Source organism: Panulirus ornatus, chromosome 6 (genome assembly GCF_036320965.1).
Source record: "Panulirus ornatus isolate Po-2019 chromosome 6, ASM3632096v1, whole genome shotgun sequence".
Taxonomy (NCBI): domain Eukaryota; kingdom Metazoa; phylum Arthropoda; class Malacostraca; order Decapoda; family Palinuridae; genus Panulirus; species Panulirus ornatus.
Window position 1 is genome coordinate 7,072,495 of NC_092229.1, and position 19,697 is coordinate 7,092,191.

A 19,697-nucleotide genomic window follows, 5' to 3' on the forward strand; every position below is an offset into this window, starting at 1 on the left:
GAAAATCGTGTTGGACTTAGAGTGCGAAAAGTCGGAATTTACGTTAGGAATGGATAGTCCCGTTTTGAGGACGTACCACGATTTTCTAATGCTCATGACTGTGTCTTCCGAACTTTGTAGGTAGTTCGGGGGAATAACGTGTTCGCTTTATGACGAACTCGCTAGATAAGCTACGTCATTATTAGGTCGTCTGTCTGTCTACGTACCTGGAAGTCTACGTAAGCCAGGATCGAGTAATGGATGTGGAGAAGACTTCTGTAAATTTAGATGTTCAAAGATTGTTCACTCGTGGTTGACATCTTGCCATACCTGTAGCAATGTTGTGAAAGTATTAAAGATTATCTACGTTCGTAATCCAGACACCGTCAGAAAGAGACTTAGGAACAGGAGAAATGTATGTACTTCATAAATCCAACGTGAAACTTTGGATGGAGAGAAAGGTATTTCGTTTGGTAACCATGGTTTTGTCAAAGGAAGGTCTGTATACTTGTTCTCTTGATGAAAGTATACGTATATAAGAGACACTTGGTCCTACAAGTAAAAAGATTACTCAACACAAAGAATTATCTGTATTTGTTCTCTTAGTCATTTTTCCCCTCATTTCTATTTTGCATGAGGTGGATTGTGAGTATGTTTTCTCTCCTCCCTCACACCTGATGAACCCATGGAACAATGAGGAAGACGGGGCGAAGGGAAACCGCACCATACCTTAGTGAAGCCAAACGAATCTGGAAAGAAAGTTTGTCAGACAACATATGAGAAAAAAAAACTACTGTTGAAGTTTAATGGGAAAAACGCAGTGGAGACAATAACAGAAAAAAGGAGGATTGAACGTAAACATCACGTAAGGAATGTCACAGCTAAGGCAGGCCTCGAAAACTGGACATAGGGAGAGATAGACAGACTTATATATATTCCTCAGGTTTCACAGCCTCAGCATCAAGTAGAACTCAGCACCAGGTGACCTCAGCACCAGGTGAACTCAGCACCAGGTGAACTCAGCACCAGGTGAACTCAGCACCAGGTGAACTCAGCACCAGATGAACTCAGCACCAGGTGAAATCTTAATAATCCTTACACATCTTCAGCACCAAATAGACTCACCTTATGGACGGAGTTCCTAAACCCCACATAGTATCCTCAGCTCTGAGTAGACTCATCTTGTGTACTTGGTTTCTCAGCTCTCCCAGGCCTCTCAGCACCAGGTTTAGCGTGCTAGTACCTTCGTTCCTCAGCCTTATAGAGCTTTAGCACCAGGGAGACTTCTTGTATACACACCAGACTCCTCATCTGTTCATGTCTGGTCCCCCAGAGTTATTAGAAAACGAAGAGAAAAAAAGAAAAAGAGCAGAACGAATCCAGTGGACAACAGAGGTAATTCTGTTACTCAGAAATAAAACCTTTTTGAAGGAAGATTGAGGGATTAAAAACTATTCTCACCAATAAAACTCAAACTTCGGGGACATCCAACAGCAGTTTTCGCCATGTTTGATCATTTCATTTTTTTTTCTTCTACCACATAACTCAAGATGTTTTCTTCACGTTAGGTGAGGAAACAATGATCAGAAATAAAGGATAAAGTTAATAAAGGGAAGGAAATGCATCACTACGAAAGTAATAGTTTCTATGGTAGTTGGGTCGTAGAACAGTGTACTAATTTCTGTTATGTATGGTCAAGATGGAGACTTTCATGACGTGTAGAATACAGTTAGACAAATACTTTATTGATATTAACTTAATAACATGACCCTGTTTGATTATAGAGACTCTCAAGACGTTTAAAACACAGTTAGACAAATACTTTATTGATATTAACTTAATAACATGACCCTGTTTGATTATAGAGACTCTCAAGACGTTTAAAACACCGTTAGACAAATACTTTATTGATATTAACTTAATCACGTAACCCTGTTTGATTATAGAGACTCTCAAGACGTTTAAAACACAGTTAGACAAATATTTTATGGTATTAACTTAATTACGTAACCCTTACTATCCTCTCTCCTTCTTTATGAAGCCTGTGGCGGGGTAGACTCGCTTCACGAAGCCCCTGGCGAAGTTGACGCGATTTACGAAGCCTTTGGCGTGATAGACTCGCTTCGTTGGCGAGGTAGACTCGCCTTACGAAGCCCTAGCGAGGTAGACTCGCTTTACGAAGCCTCAGGCGAGGTAGACTCGCTTTACGAAGCCTCGGGCGAGGTAGACTCGCTTTACGAAGCCTCAGGCGAGGTAGACTCGCTTTACGAAGCCTCAGGCGAGGTAAACTCGCTTTACGAAGCCTCAGGCGAGGTAGACTCCTTCTCATAGTGCAAATCTCCTCTGTGTTCCACATGGACGAAAAGACACAGAAGTAACTCAGGAACACACACGTCATGTTCCGGGATGTGATCGTGGGACAGTAGCAGACACAGTCGGGTGAGAGAGAGAGAGAGAGAGAGAGAGAGAGAGAGAGAGAGAGAGAGAGAGAGAGAGAGAGAGAGAGAGATCGAGAGAGAGAGAGAGAGAGAGAGAGATCCAGTCGTAGGAAACCATGTCCCCGTGGCCGATCGGTGCGACCCTGAAGTGTGACGGGCGTGACCCTCGACCCGACCCTGCTATCATCGTGCTCGAGTGTCACTGTCGTGATCAAGGGTCGTGCCGCGTGCTCAAGGGTCGTACCGTTGTGCTCAAGGGTCATACCGTTGTGCTAAAGGGTCGTACCGTTGTGCTAAAGGGTCGTACCGTTGTGCTAAAGGGTCGTACCGTTGTGCTCAAGGGTCATACCGTTGTGCTCAAGGGTCATACCGTTGTGCTAAAGGGTCGTACCGTTGTGCTCAAGGGTCATACCGTTGTGCTAAAGGGTCGTGCCGTTGTGCTAAAGGGTCATACCGTTGTGCTAAAGGGTCGTACCGTTGTGCTAAAGGGTCGTACCGTTGTGCTAAAGGGTCGTACCGTCGTGCTCAAGGGTCATGCCGTCATACTCAAGGGTCGTACCTTCTTGCTCAAGGGTCGTACCGTTGTGCTCAAAGGTTGTACCATTATGTTCAAGGATCGTACCGTTGTGTTCAAGGGTCATATCTTCGTGTTTAAGGGTCGTACCGTTACACACTGGGTTTGATACGATTTTATCTAAGAGGTTAAAATCTTGCAACTGATTGTGTACACTCATACTCAGGCAGGCGAGGATAAGGACAGATAGAAGTGTAAGGATGAGGATGAGTGAGCGTCCGGGGATGTAAGTGTGAGATAAACACCGCAAATGTTCACAATCTGTGCCGAATCTAGAACGATCACATTTTTTTTTTTCTGGTCTGTATACCGACATTGCTCAGTGAGATACTACGAACGTCCTGAAATGAAGAGCCTTAGAAAAACCTGTATTAATCATTTTTTTTCCTATTATATATTGAGTAATTAGTAACAGATTCTCGGAGTCTCCATTAAGCGTTTTGCTCCTGCTGGGTGATGGATGATCCGACACAGTTTGCCAGACTTCCCGGCTCAGATTGTCAGACAGCTTGAGTCAGTTGTCTAAATGTGGCTAATTACTCCCATAATATATATATATATATATATATATATATATATATATATATATATATATATATATATATATATATATATATATATATATACATATGCCAGGCCCCTGGGAAGGGGTTGCCAGGCCCAAGGGGGAGTGGGTGAATGGGTTACCAGGGGGGGGGGGGGTGCTCTGCAGAATTGCGTTGGCGTTTTAGTGGTTGTGGTTGTGGTTGTGGTGGTGCTTGGTGTGGGTGTGGTTGTGGTGGTGGTTGTTGTGGTTGTGGTGGTGGTTGGTGTGGTGGTGGGCCAGCAAGGAAATTACGGGAGGTATGATAATACACAACTTGTAACATTAACTTCGTCCCTGGCATTAACTCCGGGGGGGGTCGAAATCGCAACAGGGAATAGTCCTTAACTTCCCGACCCTTGACCCTGACCCTGACCCCGACCCCCATAACCCCGGAGGCAAGACGATATACGATTCAACTATAACATATAAACTGGTCTTTATAGACTCACACCGTGGCCTTGGGCTATTCACGTGCCAATGAGAATGTTCCATAGCCCTGGGTCACAGCTGGGGGAAACGCTAGGAGCAAGATACTGAATTCGAGAGAGAGACACAGACACAGAGACGACAGTGGCATAGAGATGTGCAACAGAAATGGACGTACAACATAAAGAAATACGATGATAAGTAAAGTTATTTCCGCTGAGGTCGGAGGGGTTTATTCACAGTTGTTCATTCCATTTTCTGTGGTGGACGTCGTAATTCATTCATGCATTTCCTACACCGCCAGTCGGTTAATTGTTATACATTACGTCGTATGTTGTTCTACTACGAACAGTTTCGGTTAACCAGTTATTATCAAGGTAGTTATTATCTTCGGAAGGCCGCCTGACCTGACCTGACCTGACCTGACCTGACCTCACACGCTGAAAGGTTCAGGTATACATTGGCCACCACATCACCACCACCACCACCACCACATCACCACCACTATCACCACCACCATCACAAGACAGCAGATGTCTCGCCTCTCCCTCTCGTGTCTTTCCCTTGCTATCATCATCTTTTATTTCCTCTTCACTTGCTAATGTTCTCTTCCCTTCCATGACCTCCTTCCTCTTTCTACTTAGCCTCCCTTCCATTCCCTCTGGATTTACTCTCTCCCACTATCTTTTCTACCTTCACTATCTCCGTTCTGTTTCGCTCCCTCTCACTTTCCTTATCTTCTTCCTTTGCCGACTTTTCGTTCCCATTATCTACGATTATCTTCTTCCCTCCTTCTTTGTATTCCCTTTCCTTCACTTCCTTCATCCTTCGTTTCTTTCTTTCTTTCCCTCTTTCTTTGTATTCCCTTTCCTTTACTTCCTTCATCCTTCGTTTCTTTCTTTCTTTCCCTCCTTCTTTGTATTCCTCTCCTTCACTTCCTTCATCCTTCGTTTCTTTCTTTCTTTCCCTCCTTCTTTCTGTTGTCCTCTCTTCTTTTCCTTCCCTCTCTGCTTTCATATGTAATCCTCTTCAACTTCCTTTTAGATCCTTTGCCTCAGCATCAAGACCCATGAGTAGGAGCAAACCCCTGCCAGTCCCTCACACGCTGCACCTGGGGCGTGGGGCAGACCCTGTCAGCCCCTTATGTTCACTGGGGTCATACACACACACACACACACACACACACACACACACACACACACACACACTTCCTCACCTGGGTCGGTCGCAGCGCCGTGGCTGTACCTCCTCGTAGACAAGCCGACACCAGATGAGCAATCAAGGATGTCTTGGAGCACTCCACCAGCTCTACTCGAGGAGGAGGGACCATTAGGATAAACTAAAACATGTGTTTCTCTCTCTCTCTCTCTCTCTCTCTCTCTCTCTCTCTCTCTCTCTCTCTCTCTCTCTCTCTCTCTCGTGAAGACGTACGGTACAGTCGCGAATCTCAAGACACATTGTTTACCTCCATCTTAGAAAAGATGGGGCTCTAGCACCTCTTTCTTACAAAACTTTAGGACCAGACGTCCTCCCATCCATATTAGAAACCTAGTGTCAATATCGCCTTAGACTCGGACCCTAAAGACCACCTCACCACACCTTAGAAACCTAAGAACAGCACCAACGTCACCCTAGAAAATCCTAGCAGCGTCTCACTTCTCCCCCCTTATAGAAACTTTAAGATGATCTCGTCCTCGCCATAGACAACAGTTCACCACCTCACTCCCAACGCTAGAAACCTTGCAGCTCCCCCCCCACACACACACACATAAGGGCGCCGTGAGCATCCAAAATGGCCATAGCATCTCCCTATAACTCTCCTCCGTAGGAGGAAAGATTAATCCGAAAATGTGGCAAGTGATAATATTCTCTAGGAGGAAGGAGAAGCTCTTCTTGTTTTTGAAGTCAAGAAAGAGGAGGAGTGGGAAAAAAAGAAATGTCTCAAACTTTCTCACAAGGAGAGCTGTCTGAAGGACCGAAGTTGTGAGGGACAAGCACTCAGTCGTGGGCGAATATCACAATTAATAATCTAAGTGTTTCTTACTCGAGGGCGACGATGTGCTCGCTGAACACACTCCTCTCACCCAAACTCCTGTGAGTCCGTCATCAACACGAGTGCCTCCCTCACTGTAACAATATTCCAACAGAGTTTTTCCCACTAGTATGACCTCATAACAAAGACACAAGAATACATGTTTATATCTCGTAGGACATCTAGTGACCCCGACGTGACCTTAACCAGCGGCGGAACCCATGACCACTCCCACATGACCCATGAGAGGAACCCACGCCCCTCCCACATGACCTATGAGAGGAACCATGACCGCACATGGACTCGTCTGAGCCAAAGACCACAAGGTTCACTGCGGGTAAAACGGAAGCACAAGACATTTGGCCCATACGGGCGGAGCAGCGCCAAGTTTCCCCATAAAATCTAGAGATGAAATTACATGTGTGTGTGTGTGTGTGTGTGTGTGTGTGTGTGTGTCTTCGTCCAGCCGGAAGCTATGAACGAACCTAACCTTCCTGGAGGACATCAGGTCCAACATGAAGACGGAGGTAGTAGCTGTGAATACTGGAAGACACAGAAGTGCACTCCGCTGTACCACCGACCCCACCAAAGACCCTATAAAGATTTTTGACGGCGGTGATGCTCAGGACAGTGTGGTGCAAAAGCCTCGTGTGGTGGCTTGTTGTCAGCGAGTATTTCAGACTCTGGAAATACAGCAAAGATATCCCCCCCCTTTCTTTATTCCAGTTGCGACTGTTGCCAGGAGCTCTGTGTAGGAGGAGGAGGAGGAGGCGGAGGAGGAGGAGGAGGACGAAGACGCCCCGTCCCCTCCAAGCTGTGGACTGAGTGATGGGAGGAGGGTTTCACAACAATGGTGTAACAGCCAGTGTCACTAGGGCGCTAGGATCTCTGAACTTTAAAATGAGACGACCTAACGCTGTGGCGGATCAGTTCCTGACCTGGAGTGCTTTACCTGGCCACGGGGTGGTCTGACCTGGAGCATTTTGCTTGACCAAGGGGAGGCTCTGACCTGAAAGAGTCTGTCTGTGGTTAGGGCATTCTGACCTGAAGGAGTCAAAGGGGTACCTGGTCAGGAGATCCTGACCTGAAGCAGTTCATGTACCAGGTCAGGGAGGAGTTCCTGACCTGGAAACGTGTGACTGTCCAGAATATCCTGACCTGGAGGGGGTCAGTGGACGTGGCTAGGAGATTCTAACCTGGACCAGTCAGTGTATCTGACCAGGAGTGGGGAGGAGAGGTGGTGAGGGCCTTGGACCTGGAGCAGTATACCTGGCCAAGACCTTCTGACCTGGAAGAGTCACTGCACGCAACCAGCTCTGACCTGGGGCAGTCAAGGTACTTAGAAAGAAAAAAAGGAGACAGCAAAACCCCTGACAGATAACAGACGTGTGGTGCTCTTAACAGTGGCAGTCGACCATTATCTTCAAGATTTGTGACAGCTTGAGCTTGAGGCTACGAGGGTGGGCGGGGGGGGGGGGGGTGGAAAGGTAGTACTGAAGAACCCTGTCAGCTTAAGCTCAGGTCTGGGAAGGATAATCTTCAGCCCTGACAGCTTAAGCTCAGGTCTGGGAAGGATACTTCAGCCCTGTCAGCTTAAGCTTAGCTCTGGAAAGGATGCTTCAACCCTGTCAGCTTAAGCTTAGCTCTGGAAAGGATGCTTCAACCCTGTCAGCTTAAGCTCAGGTCTGGGAAGGATACTCAACCCTGTCAGCTTAAGCTCAGGTCTGGGAAGGATACTCAGCCCTCTCAGCTTAAGCTTAGCTCTGGAAAGGATACTTCAACCCTGTCAGCTTAAGCTCAGGTCTGGGAAGGATACTTCAGCCCTCTCAGCTTAAGCTTAGCTCTGGAAAGGATGCTTCAACCCTGTCAGCTTAAGCTCAGGTCTGGGAAGGATACTCAGCCCTGTCAGCTTAAGCTTAGGTCTGGGAAGGATACTTCAACCCTGTCAGCTTAAGCTCAGGTCTGGGAAGGATACTTCAGCCCTCTCAGCTTAAGCTTAGCTCTGGAAAGGATGCTTCAACCCTGTCAGCTTAAGCTCAGGTCTGGAAAGGGTACTTCAACCCTGTCAGCTTAAGCTTAGGTCTGGGAAGGATACTTCAACCCTGTCAGCTTAAGCTCAGGTCTGGGAAGGATACTTCAGCCCTCTCAGCTTAAGCTTAGCTCTGGAAAGGATGCTTCAACCCTGTCAGCTTAAGCTCAGGTCGAAAGGGTACTTCAACCCTGTCAGCTTAAGCTCAGGTCTGGAAAGGGTACTTCAACCCTGTCAGCTTAAGCTCAGGTCGAAAGGGTACTTCAACCCTGTCAGCTTAAGCTCAGGTCGAAAGGGTACTTCAACCCTGTCAGCTTGAGCCTGGTGGCTGTGGACACTACCTCGGAGGAGCAGGTTAGAGGACTGTGTCTAACAGCTAACCTCCGCTGTAGTGTACCCTCGCAGGTGGAATGGAGTGGGACATCCTTTGTGGATGAGTCTCTCTCTCTCTCTCTCTCTCTCTCTCTCTCTCTCTCTCTCTCTCTCTCTCTCTCTCTCTCTCTCTCTCTCTCTCTCTCTCTCTCTCTCTCTCTCTTCCCCTCCCCCTCTCCTAAACCTCTTTACCACGACCGCAGGAGGAGGGTGTGTGTGTCCCAGGGGCAAGATAAGAATCCTCTGAATTCAGTTTGAACTTCGGTGGCCTGGTCTTAGAAGCTGTAGCGAGGTGGAGAGCCTAATGCTCGCCTCGGCCCAAGGGAAACCGGTTACGCCAGTGGCTCGTCTTCGTCTCGGCCCCAACCCCAGCCAGCCTGGGGCTTCCTCTGAGCCAACCCTCCCGTCTAGCTGTGTCTCTAACTCCCTCCTGTCGCAGTTTGTCGTCGCTTGATCCAGGAATCTGGTTCGTGCACGTCAGATGTCTTCAAAGTGTGGTGTGATGCCAGGACCTTAAGTGTTGTTAAGTTGGTGATGGTGTTTAAAAAGAAAAAAAGAATAGGAAAAATATACGTGATTCATTCATATGTGTTGTCTCGTACTGAACATCTTGGCACGCCCTTATAGGACGAAGGAAAAAGGATTCTTCTCCCCCAGTCTCCTACATCCTACAAGTTTTCCATCATTAGCGTCGCCTCTTCCCCAGGTAACCTAGGAGTGTAGGTCACTCGTCCAAAACATTTCATTCGGCAGACGTTTGTAGGAGGTCCTGCCCCTCTGCTGTATGGTGGTCGCCACGTCCCTCCGTCGGAGATGCTGCCCCTCTGCTGTGTGGTGGTCGCCACGTCCCTCCGACGGAGGTGGTGCCCCTCTGCTGTGTGGTGGTCGCCAGGCTCCTCCCGTCGGAGGTGGTGCCCCTCTGCTGTATGGTGGTCGCCAGGTTCCTCCGTCGGAGATGCTGCCACTCTGCTGTGTGGTGGTCGCCACGTCCCTCCCGTCGGAGGGGTCGGCATGCGTGTCTAGGCTGATCAGTTCCCCAGTGGGGGAAGCTCCAGGTCGACGCTGAAGGAGGAGGTCCTTAAGTTACCCTCGAGTGAGCATTGAATGGGCTCCTAGTGTACATATTGAATGAGGTCCCAGTTAGCCCCCCTCAAGGAGTTCCCAGAAGTGTTAGCCACCTGCTTCTGATCACTGTAGTGATTAACGAACTAATGTAATCATAACTCACAGTACTTGATCCTAATTATCTCCCTTCTGTTGTGACGTGCCAGATGTTGAAACTTTCATCTGTTTGCTGTTGTCTCGGCGCCGTTCAACGGTATTTTGATTCTCGCCAACAGCCGTTGTTGCAGTCTGTCTCTGCTGATTCCTTCTGTTGACCACCTGTTGTCGTCTTTGAGGAAATCCTGCTCGTCATTCTGTCATGCCGTTTATCTTGGTTTCTCGTGTCGCCGTCTGTTGCAACGGGTATGTGTCGGTTGTTCTGTTAGCTGCTTCGCTTCTCTGTTGGTCATCTCCTGTTTCTATTGGCCGTTCAATACGTCCGCTGCTTCACTTCTCTGTTACCTCCATTAGCACACTGCATGCAGCTCTCTGTCGCCTGATACACACACACACACACACACACACACACACACACACACACACACACACATGAATATAACGTCATGTGTTAATCCCAGCCCAGCAGGTGTCTGTAGACCTGAGACGTAAAGGTCGAAAGGTTATAGGAAAAAGCTTGAGATACCCGAGCAGCAGTATGCCTGATTACCATCAGTATGCCTGAATATCAGTATGTCTTACTGTCAGTATACCTCATTGTTAGAATACCTCACCGTCAGTGTGCCTGTGTCAGTATACCTCACCGTCAGTATGCCTGTGTCAGTATACCTCACCGTCAGTATACCTCACCGTCAGTATGTCTGTGTCAGTATACCTCACCGTCAGTATGCCTGTGTCAGTATACCTCACCGTCACTACACCTTACCGTCAGTATACCTCACCGTCAGTATACCTCACCGTCAGTATACCTCACCGTCAGTATACCTCACCGTCAGTATGCCTGTGTCAGTATACCTCACCGTCAGTATACCTCACCGTCAGTATACCTCACCGGCAGTATGTCTGTGTCAGTATACCTCACCGTCATTATACTTTACCGTCATTATACCTCACCGTCAGTATGCCTGTATCAGTATGCTTGATTTTTCCCTTCATTTTGTCTTCTTTGATACTCGCTCTCAGCAAATAAATATAATGAGATCTTTGAATACCAGACAATATATTCTCTAAGGGAAAAATTAGATCAGTTATTATTGTTATAAAAGCAAACGTGATTGTCATTAAGAATAACTATTATGACGTTTTTTTTTTTTAAGCGTCAGCCATTTGAACGCTAATACTGGGTTTGACGTCATCCTTCCCTTTGGATCTCCCGCGTTCACACACACACACAAACACACACACACATCACCCTCCCGCTCTCCCTCAGTTCGACCCCTCGTCTCACCCTGGGTCTCCAGTGTACCACACACTACCTCTCTTCCCCGAATGCCACAGCCTCCCACTCCCTCTATTGAGAGGGTATAACCTGGTGCGTGGCCTCGACACAATGACACACACTCACCCCGCGCCACGTACGCCAGAGGAGGGAACCTTCCCTCCACGGCTGGTGTTGGCAGACGATGCCCTCCCCCTAAAGCACGCAGTTGCTCCCCTCATGAAACCGCAGTCGTGCAAGCGGGATGGTGTCAACGGAGAGGGTTAACAATGGTCTGGCATTGTAGAGGTGGAAGCCAACAGCATTTTCGTGACGGGTCGACGTCGGCCCAGAACGAGGGAGGCACAGCAAGCTGCGCTCTGTACGGGAGGCGACCATGAAAGAGTAGCGTAGGAAAAGGAGGGGGAAAAAAAAGTGGGAGGGGCGGGTTGGTGAGAGAAAAGGGTACCAAACAATGGCCAGAAAAGTGAGAGATGGTGAGGGAAGGTTGTCGTGGTGTGTGGGAAGCCACGCACCTTTAGGATGGCGCCTCCTCATCCTGGCCCTCACTAGGACTATGATGTTCCTCGCCACATGTTTGAACAGGTGTTCTACGTGATGATGAACGTGGCTCTTGTCAAGAATGAACAGCCGGTAGGAGAGGCTAGGCTATGAACGATCACGGGAGAGGAAAGTCAAGATTTCTAGGTGGCTTTAATACTGGTGAGTTTTGAATAAGCGTCGAGTCCAGAGGCTGTGTTTACCGTGTACATAAAGGGTGTAAGTAAGGGTGGTGGTGTTCGGGAGGACACGAGAGAGAGGTGGCTACAGAGGGTCGAGGAAGGCCTGGAGTCCTGTTGCATCCGCCTCTACGAGACTTAATATTCGTGGCACAGTGTGTGTAGTGACTGTAAGATCGGACGTGAGAGGAGGATTGATATTCGCGTCGTCCGTAGGGAAGATGGACGGAGGCTTTCTGGAGAGAGAGAGAGAGAGAGAGAGAGAGAGAGAGAGAGAGAGAGAGAGAGAGAGAGAGAGAGAGAGAGAGAGAGAGAGAGAAGGAAAGCTGCATTCGGATGGAAGTCCTAGAGGACCACAGTGGTCTCTATGTGAGGGAGTAATTTACTGTCATTAGGAGACTCTCAGAGAAAGAGATCTGGAGCAAAGACAGAGCCCTGGGGAACTCCCGTCACTAGTGGGAGAAGAGAGAAAAGATTGAAGAGTTGAGATTTTGGTTCAGCTGCCGTTTCTGTGGCTGGAGAGAGAAAAATAATAGATCCAGAAGATGAGAGAAGCTGGAAGGTTAATATGAGGGAAGAATCCCGGGGAAGAGCCTTATGCCAAACTTTGTCAAAGGCTTTTGTGATCTCTGGAGCAGCGCGGGAAAAGATTCTCCGGAGTTAGAGAGAGCAGAGTCAAAGTTGCGAGCGAGGACAGGGAGACCTAAAGCAGGATGGCTGGGTTTGAGACTCATACCGTGTGTTTAAAGGTTAAATGTAAATCGTGAGATTTCTTATGTCTCGTTGCTTAGATGTAGCAGCACCCCGGAGCCTGTGGCTCTCTCTCTCTCTCTCTCTCTCTCTCTCTCTCTCTCTCTCTCTCTCTCTCTCTCTCTCTCTCTCTCTCTCTCTCTCTCTCTCTCTGAGGTAAGGTGTTTTCTGAGAACTGGGAGGTGAGGATGTTTTGCATTGGTCTGAAAGAGTTATAAGAGCTTGCGACGAGAGATGGAGACGAAGACGATGACACGTTCGGTTAGAATTATAATGGGAATGTTATCTTGACTGCGGGTGTTGATGGAATCTAGGTTAAGGGTGTTGATGGGGTCTAGGTCGAGGTGTTGATGGGGTCTAGGTCGAGGGTGTTGATGGGGTCTAGGTCGAGGGTATTGATGGGGGTCTAGGCTGGGGTGTTGATGGATTTGCGCTAGAGGTGTTCATTGGGTCTAGATCGTGGTGTTGATGGGTCTAGGGCTAAGGATGTTGAAAGGGCTAGGCTAAGGGGTGTTGATGGGGGTCTAGGCCAAGGGTGTTGACAGAGATCTTGGCCAAGGGTGTTGACAGGGGTTTTGGCCAAGTGTGTTAACAGGGGGTCTTGGCCGGGAGTGTTGCTGGAGTCTGGTTGCCGGAGAGCAAGCAACACACATCAGAGGATGAATTCAGTTGTCCTGAGGGTAGGTAGGGTCAGGAGGTCGTATAGCCAAAGAAGATGATCGTCGGGGGGTAGAAATGTTCCGTTTGGTGAAGGTACAAGAGGGAGACTTTCACACCCCCTGCTGCAGGGACAGGAGCGAGGGCTCTTGAGGTAGGATGACACTGCTGGAAACGTTACATTAAGACATTATCATTACAGACCACAATGGGTTTTTTTTTTTAGCCTCTGAAAATGACTGTCTTGGACTATGAAGAGGTTATCTCTAGTACAGCTACAGCAGCATTTGCCTGTTCTGGGTGTTGTTTGCATTCTGTGGGTCTCCCTCCTCCTCTCTTGCACGGCCTGAAGAAGCCAAAAAGAGAAAGTTGTCTCCGTGAAGACTCTCTTTTTTAACCCCCACCCCTTCCACGTTACTCCCTCGGGATCAATATGAGAAGAACGTTTAATCTTGTGAGTGTTATGGACACGGAAGCTGCCAAGAATTGCAGTGCCTGTGCAAGGGTAAACACAGTCTTGATAGTCCGAGGAAGAGAGAGAGAGAGAGAGAGAGAGAGAGAGAGAGAGAGAGAGAGAGAGAGAGAGAGAGAGAGGATTAACGTATACATCGCAATTGAAACACCTAAGGAGAACCTTTCATTAGAGAGGTAACTCTCATCTGACCAGATCATGAACTGATGGTTCCTCAGGTAAGATGATGGAGCAAGGATTGGCCAGAGTAGACGTGGTAGCAAGTACCATTCTCTATGGAGACAGACGTTAGGGAGGAGGGAGAGGCGACAGGGAGACGGAAAATACAAATATCACTTCGGGGTTGAGCGAAACTTTTGCCTGTGTGAGAGCAGCGGTCGGTGGCTGTGGTGGTGCCTTCGACAGAGTCGAAACACCTCACCATAAAACATGATGACGGTAGGTGTTCACAGGGATGACCTTGATGTCTCTGGCCTTCAGGACCATTGGTATACCAGTCTAACTCACTGGCCACACAGGTCTGTCTAAAGTGAGAAATATAATGTAAGTGAATGGGGGAAATATCATCTTACTGCTAACTTGATTTGTAGGATGAAACACGTCGGACCAAGTTGAGGTCCTGGATTCAGAGGGAAAGAACACCTTCAGGTTGTGAACTGTCACTTACCACCGGCCCTTGAGACTGTGTCTGTTGTGCAGACCACCTTCCTGTACTCACTCCCTCTGGAGTTCAGTTCCAAACCCCTTGGGTGGTAGCCCTGCGATGCTGAGTTGTGTGACTGTACTCTTGACCACCATCAGTTGACTGTAGGGTCGATGAAGAAACAATAAAAAGGATAAGGAAAATGAATAAAGGTGAGGTTTCACCAGGGAGATGTGCGACAGAAGGCGAAGGTCTCCTCCTGTGTGTGGAACAGAAGGCGAAGGTCTCCTCCTGTGTGTGCAACAGAAGGTGGAGGTTTCCTCCTGTGTGTGTGTGGGGAAGAGACGAGTCCAAAGAGGATTTCTCAATCTACCGTCCTCGCTAATCCTCTTTTGGTAGGACTTCCTATGACGACTGTCACGGTGCTGCTCTAACACACACACACACACACACACACACACACACACACACACACACACACACACACACACATGCACGCACGCACGCGCGTGCATGTAATGTGAAAGTTCTAAAAGTCGCTTCCACAAGAAACGTTGAGGTGAGGTGTTTATTGCAGGAGCCATCAGGCGAAGAGGTGAGAGGCAGAGCATGTTGGCGAGTGTCGGGCGTGTCAGCAGCTGTGTGAGAGGGATGGCTTCCTGCCTCCTGGACGCTCTCTCTCTCTCTCTCTCTCTCTCTCTCTCTCTCTCTCTCTCTCTCTCTCTCTCTCTCTCTCTCTCTCTCTCTCTCTCTCTCTATCTATCTATCTATCTATCTATCTATCTATCTATCTCTCTGTACCGACGCGTGTTATGAATATTCCACGTCAGCGTCATCACCCACGACAGGTGATATGGCCGGATATTTGAGCCACGTTTTGTCTGGATGTCTCACAAGGACAACCTCAGGCTCGGGATGCGATTGTGAATCATCTTGATAGCCTACGTAGTTTTCCGGAACCCAGGCGCGTGATGCCTGGACCACAGCTTCATCAGGAGATGCTGGTCGTGTGCACAGATAAGTCTGTAGCCAGAGAGATATGGGCACACACTAGAACGCTGTGTCTTGGACTGTGAAAAGATAAAGCCTTTTAGTGATAAATCCAAAGGAACCCCTTGCTGGAGATGGCACAACACCTTATTGTTAGAGATAAGATATCGAAAAATTTGAACTACATCCATTTTTTTGTATCTACTACATATATCTTGAAATCTGATAGTATATAGATTTTTTGTTTGTATCTAGTACATAGATTCACAATAGGAAAGACTGTAATCTTGTGTATAGTGAACCAACTCTGTGTAACAGTGTATGATACAGTTATCTGATAACTGGTGTTGGTAGATGATAGTGTATGTATGTTTACGTGTGTGTGTGTGTGTGTGTCTCTGTGTGTGGGTGTGTGTATGTGACCTCTGGGTGTGACCTCTATAATCCTGTTATTCTACCACTCACAGGATGAACCTGGAGTGCACAATACAGTAGTCGTTAACGGCGGCACGAATAAAAGAAAGAAAAACGAAAACTCCACTCAAAGGCCTGACAGTACTGCCACTGATTCACGAGGCGAAATTTGGATGAGCGAAATATTTCTCATATATTTCTAGCGACGCAACATCTCCCGATTTTCCATTTCTCACCTCCCGTCGGAAAGCAGTTCAGGCTGGCTGCTCTGTGTGAGAGATAGTCTGTGGACACTCGCGTGTCTTGCACGTCGCTCATGCCCGTAAGACTTCTGTGCTGTTGGGAGGGGGTAATCAAAGAGCTACCTCCTCTTTTTGTAGCTTAGTGGCCTGGTGTTGCCGGACTCTATGTGCCAGTGAGGAGTCACCTTTGACCAGGTGGTGTCATTATCCCTGAACGAAAAGTATAATCTCATCATGGACCCCGAGCACGTCAATGAGCGACATCGCAGGTCATGAAATATGTGGTTGTGGTGTGTGTGTGCGTGTGTGTGTGTGTGTGATGAGCACAGGGCAATGGAAGCGTTATTCTCTTCAACATATAAGCTTCACCTTGGGCATGACGAGTCTTGCTGTATTTGGAAGTGTATTTTTGTAATGATAGAGAGATGGGTAGGGCCCAAAACGCTGATTAGAAAGTATAACTCGTATATGTCTAGGGAGTGCAGTTTCACATGGGTGTATGCTTAGCGGGGTGGTGTTTAAGAGTGGGTTGGGTAGGCAAGTCGTTTAGTGCTTGTCGGATTGTATCGGTGTGTGTTTGTTAAGCAGAGGAGGGTTCTGTAACTATAAGTTGATGAAGTGTGAGTCTATATTGTTTCTGTGCAAGACTGGCGGTTGGCTTTAGAGTGGCAGCTGCCAAGAGCTGAATACCGAGCATTTGGAGGCGAGATTGTACTGGAAGTTCTTTTCATTTCGATGGGCATGTGTTCAGTGTCTGTGGTTGCTAGGCAGCCAGTGATTGTTCTGAATGCTCTGTTCTGCGCGGTTTGCTGTTGTGTTTTACAGTTTGGGCGACCAGCTAGGTGAAGCATAGTTTGGATCGTTTGGCAGCAGTGTCAGTCACTCCCTCCCTCACCACCACAGCACACAGGCTGGTGGGGACGGGGAGGTTGAGGTACACACAGATCACGGTGTTTTGTGCGGTTTGCTGTTGTGTTTTACAGTTTGGGTGACCAGCTAGGTGAAGCATAGTTTGGATCGTTTGGCAGCAGTGTCAGTCACTCCCTCCCTCACCACCACATCACACAGGCTGGTGGGGACGGGGAGGTTGAGGTACACACATCAGATTACGGTGTCTTCCGAAGACTGCAAACGACAGGTTCCTCTTGCCCCGACCTCGAACTCCACCCCCGCCGCACGCTGGGTGGGTGACTGGTGGTTGGTGGACCGTATTAATCCCTTACGCACCTTCGTCGAGACGAGACATTAGCACTATACAACACGAGAGCCATTCGAGAGAACGCTGGTCGCTCCCTAGTTCATGCCATCCCGTGAAGTTCACGAAGTTAACTGAAGTGTGGCGGTAAATTTCGCTTAATCCAGCTGTAATGTATGTCAGTGATGTACAGGGATAATCTGCTGGAGAGACACCCCACAGACTGAAACGGAAATGAAACGTCGCTACATTTATGGCTTAACTCAGCCCATCTCGCTCGAGAAAATGCGCTCCCGTCACTGGGAGTGTGGCCTCGTCATGAGTGCTTCATTTTCTTGAGAATAAACCATAGTCAGGAAATTATCATACGCCCTAGATGTTGACTAGTGCCGAGCTGCATATGACTTGTATGAACCTTTGGCTGAACCGGGTGGCAGGCAAAGTTGCTAATGACATGCTCCTTATTATCGTATATATATACGGTAGACCTTGGCGCGCGGGGTGGGTGGGTGGGTGGTGGGGGGTTTAATCAGGGAGGGTGGTGGCAGAGGCAATCGTGGCGATGTTACGTGCTCTGTTGGTACAGAGAGAGAGAGAGAGAGAGAGAGAGAGAGAGAGAGAGAGAGAGAGAGAGAGAGAGAGAGAGAGAGAGAGTGATATTTGGCTCTAATTTCCCCTGGGCGAATGTGGATGCTTCTATCAACATCGGTGGGACTTCGAGTTGATGTGTGTGTGTGTGTGTGTGTGTGTGTGTGTGTTGTGTGGGTGGGTGTTTGTTCTTACGAATGCTGTGCAAGTCCAGCATTCTGCGTGTAAGATTATTCTTAAAAAAAAAAAGAAAAAAAAATGAGTCACACGTATATGACTGGGGTAAACGATATATCCCTTGTATAGGGCAGCCTCGCGAGGAGGAGCACCTCAGCAAGCGTCCCTTCCACACTGTTGTCACTGTGGATGTAGGGATAATGTGTTCTTGTATGTCGGAGTAGCTTTGATATGGACATTGGTCGTGTTTTATGCTCGGTCTGGCGCTGCAGGCCTTATGTACAGGGGTTCTGATGGAGGACGTGGCTTGGGGGATGATATAAAGAATGACCTGTGATGTGAGGGGATTACCTGTGTTGTAGATAGTGACCTCTGATGTAGAGGATTACACGCGAGGGTAAGGCATCTACATCACAGGAAACTGGCTTTAATGATCTAGAGCAATACAGTCGTCTGCAGAGAATCAGCTCATAAGAATAGCGTCCCTAAATGACTGCCTTAAAAGAGACTTTGATTCCATTTCATTCGTTGCCAGAAACCTTTGTGTTCGTCCCCTTAACCGTAGGCTAGTTAGGACTACAGGACAACACTCGCACACGCTGCCAGACGTGCGTGATCTTATTCACGCTCGTCACGTGGAAGACGAAAGGTAAAGCTGTGCTAACGAGTGAATGAGGACAAACACACACACACACACACACACACACACACACACACACACACACATATACCACACACACACACACACGCCACCTCCATACCAAGACTGATGGTATTAATTCCTTCTTCGTGTCCTTCCAGACGCTGCCTCTCCCCAACGGGCCTGTCGGGAGGAGAAACACTGACGGCGGAATATTCGGCACGGCGCCCAGGGTGTCTTCCGACGCAGGGAAGGGCGCGAGGAGTCTTGGAGGGAGCCTGAAGAGAGTCTGCAGCACCAGAGGGAGGTCAGGAGGAGACACCAGCACGGCTGACGCAGCAGCAGGGGGCACCAGCGGCAGGGAGAGGGAAGCCAAGCCAGCCTTCAGGGACACGACTTCCACCACTCCAGCAGGTAGCCACACCCTCCAGCTACCGCCGGGCCACCGCCAACCACAGGCCGGCGGCGGTGGTGACCACTCCGGGCCCCCCGCCTCGTTACCAGATCTCCGAATACACCTTCGAGAGGGACCAGCCGGACTCGCCCTTCTCCGACGAGAAGGACAGCGAGGAGAAGAAGAAAGGTGGGTGGTGTGAGGTTTTCCACGGGCCCGCTGCTCGTATCGTGGAAGCCGCGGTGATACCTCCAGCCTGCCAGTGTGTGTGTGTGTGTTGTGATGGCGTCTCAGCTTCACACACACACACACACACACACACACACACACAGGGTGATCGTAGGACTCGTGTTATCATACAGGAGGCGAGCGGGCTCGATCACTTCATAAGGGTTTGGCAAGTGGTATCACACACACACACACACACACACACACACACACACGAGTGGGGGAGCTTAATCATTGCATGGGAGATCACTGTGTCACACATGAGGGGGAGTCGATATATCACTGCATGTGAGTGCTAGCCACCAGTGCCATCACGCCTTCACTGCATAGGCAGTCTCTACATTTGAGAGACATCCCCCCCGTCATACATGTGTCAGCCATAATGCTCGTTCGTCATTCTCAGCAACTCAGCAACAAATCTAGGATATTAATACAGTTTCTACACATGATAGATACTGTTGTTAACCTGCTGATAGACTTTAGGCTTGGTGACTGGCTTCAGCCACGAGACACTTTTCATATTCCACCTCTCGTTAAACCCTATTCTTGCTTCACCAGACCTCTTGTCATGTAGACTATTACCCTACGCAGGACATTGCTCTGGTGAGTAAGTGGCTAAAACTACGTACGTTGAAGAATCTTCACAGGTTAC

The 19,697-nt window shown here is 48.5% G+C and overlaps 1 pseudogene; it reads left to right on the forward strand.

Moving 5' to 3' along the window:
• The window catches only part of LOC139749032 (uncharacterized), a 542,729-nt pseudogene that overhangs the window by 334,409 nt on the left and 188,623 nt on the right, over positions 1-19,697 (forward strand).